Below are 6,121 nucleotides of genomic sequence, written 5' to 3'. Positions count from 1 at the left end.
TACTTGGTACTTGTTTATACATTCTATCTCTTTGTTGAAGTTCTCAGCTTATGCTTGCATTGCTCTCTTGACTTCTGTGAGCATCTTTATGACCACTATTTTTAAAATCCTGTTGGGTAAATCACAAAACACCACTACATTCAGATCGGTTTGTAGAGATTTATCTTGCTCTTTTGTTTGGAATATATTCTCCTGTTTCTTCATTTTCCTTGATTCTCTTTGTTGGTTTCTGTACATTATATAAGGCACCTACCCTTCCTTTCTCCATCTTGTTAGGCTGGACTTGCATGGAAGGTTTTCACCAATCTATCTGGCCAGATATTTAACACTGTAATATTTGTGTTTGTCCAGACTGCTATCTCTGTTTTTGGTAACCCCCCAAATCTTAGGATTTGCCATTTTCTGTCAGAATCCCAAGATTGGGATGATAACAGCCAGACTCTTTACATGTTAGCTTGAATTATTGGGGTGTTGGATGTGAGTTCTAATTTCTATCTTCACATGGAGGCTGGGCGCAGGCATCCATCTCCCACTCTCTCTGGAATAAGCTGGGGAGAGGATCTGTAGCAAATGCCTGGACTCACATTCAGGATCCTTCTGATCCTAGAGGGAGAGCTGCTAGTAGGGGCCCATTGCACATGCACCTATTTATTTTCTGTGTCTTGGGTCACTTAAGATTATAAAGCCCTCTTACCTTCCAGATCTAGGTCATTATGAAGAAAGTCCTTTAGTTGGGAGCTATGGAAGTAGCAGTGCTTGGTACATGGCCACACTCCTTCCAGAAAGACTGGATAGGCCTCAATTTATCTCTGTGGCAATCCAGAGGAGGTCTTGTACCAAGCTCTGCCTCCAGATGCTGAAGGGCTACTGTTTGCTTGCACCATTAGCTTTCCACTGCAAGTTTATTAGAGGCCAGGCTGTCAAATAGCCACTAGTCATGTGTGCCATAGGCCTTTCCAAAGGAAAATTGAGAGCTACACATTCCTGCTCCTTTTCTATACCTCTCCAAGGGCATGCAGTCCCTGGAAGTGTTTGGATGCCCATTTAAAACCACCTCTTTGTTCTGGGATTAAAGGAGACTTGCATATACCTAGTCCCTCTGTTCCCAGAACTATTAGGTTTAGGATGGAGTCCTTCGGGAGGTAGTTTTAATAATTTGCATTCTTGGTGTGTGTCCTAAACTTCTTCTGGCGAGAAATAAGGAGTTCAATTATTTTAGGCCCCTTCTCTGCACCACCTCAGAGGGATGAATTCCCTAGTGGTTCTCGCATCCTTGTTAAAAGATGTTGGGTGTTTTTCTTGCTGTATGGAAAAACATGTGTATGAGAGTCCCTTCTGCTCCTAGAGCCATGAGATTTATGATGCAGTCTCTTGGGTAGATATTTTAAAAGTTAGGGTGCTTGGTGTGGGTGCAAACTCCTTCAAGAATGATGGCAAGTTAATAATTTTCTGTCTTTTTAACTTCATGATGCAAGTTATAAGCCAGGTCATTTACCCATGGGGCAGCTGCTGAATAGGTGTTTTGTAAACCCCTTGGTGGGGGAACAGAGGGCTGTGGTTTATTCAAGCCCCTTCTCTGCACTACTTCCAGGAGGATGAAGTACTAAAAGTGCTTTTCAGTCCATGTAAGACCATTGCTTTATTTCCTACAGTCTGGAGGGACACGTGTGTGTATCTAATCCCCTGTGTATATCAAACCATGGGGAAACTTGGGATTAGGCCTCCATACATGAGTCCCAGACCCTCTTCTCCACAGGCAGAAACTGGGTTTTGAGAATTCTTATCCCAATTTTACAGCACAGTGCCCAGGGTGAGGGCACATGGCTTGGTGTCTCCTACCTGTTTGATGTGGGTGTTTTCTCAGTTACCCAGTGGGTAGGAGTCTCTCGACTAGACTCTGAGTTTCTCTCAGAGGGAATTGATTCATGGACAGATATTTATTTGGTGCATCTGTGGGTAAAGAGACAGTCAGAAGCTTCCTATTTGTCATTGTTGGTGGCATCATTCTCATGACTAACATTTTAAACCAGAGCCTTTGACTTTACTTGAGCCAAAATTGTTGCAATACAGTACAGCCTCATAGTACATCCAGAAAAAATTTTGCTTTCACATGGCCTCTAGAATGCACTGTACCTTTATCCATACCATACTTCTTCCACTAAGGAAAATAATAAGAGTTCCATTGAGGTGGAGGCTATGACAACTGCCTGTTTACTTTGTACTTCCCATGCCGGTGACCTGGCAGGCAAAGAAACGAGTTGCTACAATACCAGTGGAAAATAATTTAGTAATTATCTTGAGGAGTGGGTTTCTTGCCATATAATGGGGGCAGAGAGGATATGTTTGGAATACAGGTGATTCACTGGGGGTCTCTGGGTACTTCTCTGCAAGGTGCTATTGGTACATAGCCAATTGTAGCTGGGTATGGTGGCTCATGCCTGTAATCCTAGCATTCTGGGAGGCCAAGGCAGGAGGGTTGCTTGAGACCGGGAGTTTGAGGATGCAGTGACCTATGATGATGCCACTGCACTCTAGCCACTGCACTCTAGCCATAGTGGCACCACTATGATGATGCCACTGCATTCTAGCTCTACAGAGCAAAACTCTGTATTAAAATAAAAGAAAGAAAGCCAATTTTAGCAATCACAGCCCAACAAGGACAAGGAAACTAAGGTCTCAGATCCCTCAAGGATAGGGATGTTGTTGTACCACCAAGCAAGCAATCTAGAGGAACTGAAGGGCTGGACAAAGGTAAGGCAAATCCAGAATAGGTGTTGGGGAAGTTAGATGATGAACACCAATTATGACCTTAGATCGAGTTGCAGCAGTGGGGATTGCAGCTTGTTACACTAATCCTTTGTATTAAGTTCCTTTTTGGAGTGATTGCAGCTGCCAACACTTTGAAGACTCAGTGACAAATTGGTCTTAATATATGGTACAAGCAGACAATGGATTGAATCAGATGCTTCTTGTGCTCTGGCTCACTTCCTCTCAGTCTTACTTCTGATGCGTTTGCAGTTGTGGCTCTGGTGATCAGTTAGACTGTAAAGGGGTGAAGAGTTCCGATACTGACCACATCTTCCCTCAGCATGCCTTTAGTTTGTCATGGTGTTTTTCTAATACTGAAGGAGTGGGATACCCACAGGAGTTACCAGGCATGGATGCATGCACAGCCCAAGTGCAGGAGAGTAAACACTGCCTGAGGCAACCCTCAACCAATGGGAAGTGTGAAGTAATGGACAAGCGCTTCCACCTATTGATTTCTGAGGTCACTTCCCAAATGGACTACCTGAATGCAAGGTTTTTTTCTCAGTCTCTGCTTTCCAGGGCAACCCAGGCTAAGAAAGAAGCCAATGGGAGTCCACATAGCTCTTGCAAATAAGATATAAAATGCTGCAGAACGACAATAAAAACTTGCATTCTGCAAACACACCAGTTTCAAAGGTAACAAAAATATATAATTTTTGACTCATTCTAGCCAATTTCTCCTCTTATTATAAGCCAGAAGTTAGGGTAAATATGTTCCTTTAAAAATTCTTTCCCTCCAAAAAATTACTAATAAGGAAACATTACTATAGGAAAGAATATATTTTGTATTTGTTTTTTATTGCTACTGCAACAAATTACCACACACTTAGTGGCTTAGAAAAACATAAATTTATCTTACAGTTCTATAGGTTAGAAGTTCAACACTGGTCTCACTGGGCTAAAATCAAGATATCAGGAGGGCTGAGTTCCCTTCTGCAGGATCTAGGGAAAAATCTGTTTTCTTGCCTTTTCCAGTTTTTAGAGGTTTCCCATTTCTTAGCTTGCAGCCCTTTCATCTAGCCTTAAATCCGGCAATGGGGATTGAGTCCCGTTCAAATCACACCACTCTGTCCTCCTCTTCAGCCCCTTTTTTTACTTTCAAAGACCCTTGCAATTACACTGAGATAATCCAGGATAATCTCCCCATCATAAAATCACCAGATTAGCAACCTTAATCCCAGCTGCAACCTTAATTTCCCTTTGCCAGGTAACATAGCATGCTTATAGGTTCCAACCATTAAGCCATGGACATCTTTGGGGTGGGGTGGAGAACATTATTCTGCCTACCACAATATTATAGTAACAAAAGAGAAGGCTTCTAAGTTTTCTTTTAAGTCTTCCCTCATATTTACTTTAGACCCAAACTTTTATCCATTTTAATCCAAGTTCAGTTTCTTGGTTGTACTTATCCTGACTCATAACATTTGGTTACATCAGTACAGTGAATCCATTTTCATTTTATAGGTGAGCAGAATGGGATATAGAAAGCAAAAGCCAAAAATGACCAGAGAGAGAGAAGAAGAGAAGGAGGCAAGAGTGGGGAAGGCGTGGGGAAGGAGCAGAGAGGAGGGGATACAACTTCCATTTTATTTTTACATAAGGAAAGCATGCTTAGCTATCGAACCCTGAGATCATTGTATTGAAGGCTATCCCAGGAGGAAGCACTGTCCACACGGGACAGGTCGATGGTCTGGTGACAAATGCCGGTCCTGTACATGCCCAGTTCTGCTTATGGTGCTCTGAGTTACCTAAGCTGAGCCTTTGCTGTCTGTGGCTCTGCTCCGAACTGTGCAGCTGCCTATGGGAGAAGGCGACGCCTCCTGGACCCCGTCTGTCCTTCCTCACAGCACTCTCAGCGCCTTATGCCATCACCCCCAGCCACATTTTGGGAGGAAGATGGAGTCCAGGATCTCAAAAGGTGGCCTGAACGTGACGCTGACGATCTGCATGCTGATGCACGGAAAAGAAGTCAGAAGCATCATTGGAAAGAAAGGAGAGACAGCAAAGATGTGTGAGGAAAACGCCACGAGGATCAACATCTAGGAGGGGAACTGCCCAGAGAGAATCGTGACCATCACGGGCCCCACAGACGCCGTCTTCGAGGCCTTTGTCACCATCGCGTACTAGTTTGAGGAAGACACCATCAACTCCATGAGCAACCGCCCTACCACCAGCAAGCCCCCCGTGATGCTGCGGATGGTGGGGCCTGTGAGCCAGTGTGGGTCCCTGATCAGCAAAGGTGGCTCCAGAATCAAGAAGATCAGGGAGTATTCTGAGAAACGACAGCGAGCTAGCACCACTTATATTATCCAAAGCAAGGTGACACAAGATCAGAAAAATGGGCTCCACATGTACTCACCATCAAATTGGTGCTGACTAATTAACGCTATGGTGCTCAAGTGGTGGTGGTGTCCACCAAAAATTCGTGGGTTGGGGAGGTAGTCCCACATCTGAGGGATGCGGGGTGAGCATTGTGGAGGGGAAGGGCATACCTCTAACCCTTGCTAGGGAGAGACAAAGAATCAAAATGCAACCAAAATGTTTGTACTCCCATATTTTCGTGGAAAAAAAAAAAAAAAGGAAGATCAAGGAGTCCACAGGTGCCCAGGTCCAGGTGGCCGGGGACATGCTGCCCAACTCCACAGACCAGGCAGTGACCATCTCGGGGACCCTGGACGTCATCATCCAGTGTGCCAGGCAGATCTCTGTGGTCATGCTGGAGGTCTGGATGCCAGCCCCCCAGCCAGCACTCACAAGCTCACCATTCCCGATGATCTAATAGGCTACATAATCAGACGCCAAGGGACCAAAATCAATGAAATTTGGCAGGTGTCTGGAGCTCAGATCAAAGTTTCCAACGCCCCTGAAGGGTCATCTGGGCATCAGATCACCATCCAGGGGATCCTGGGCAACATCAGCCTTACCCAGTATATTATCAACACTAGGCTGACGTCCGAGGCCACCGGGATGGCACACTCCACTTCTGCCCAGCTTCCTCTGTTCTGTGACAGTTGAGCCCACAGGCCAGGCTCCCACGCTCTGTGCAGACCTCCAGCCCTTCCTGCAGATACAGAGGGGGCTCCTTACGCACGGAAAGGGTGTGTGCCACAGATGCGCATGCACACTTGCAGCCTGGCCAATCTGTACCTCCGTGGGCTCCAGGCCCGGTCCCCAGCCACCTCTGTAAATCCTCATTTAGGCTCCACTCTGTCCATGCATTGCATGCAGCCACAGTTACTTTAAATACTTTGGAGTGTTCCCATGGGAAAAAAAATTTTAATAATCTATTTCAAACACTGAAAGTTCTTATGAG

The 6,121-nt window shown here is 45.2% G+C and overlaps 1 pseudogene; it reads left to right on the top strand.

The window, feature by feature from the left end:
- Positions 1-4,608: 4,608 nt before the first annotated feature.
- Positions 4,609-5,842, top strand: LOC105855794 (poly(rC)-binding protein 3-like; annotated as a pseudogene).
- Positions 5,843-6,121: the final 279 nt, after the last annotated feature.

This window comes from Microcebus murinus, chromosome 1 (assembly GCF_040939455.1).
Source record: "Microcebus murinus isolate Inina chromosome 1, M.murinus_Inina_mat1.0, whole genome shotgun sequence".
NCBI lineage: Eukaryota > Metazoa > Chordata > Mammalia > Primates > Cheirogaleidae > Microcebus > Microcebus murinus.
This window is presented reverse-complemented; position numbering and strand designations above follow the sequence as displayed.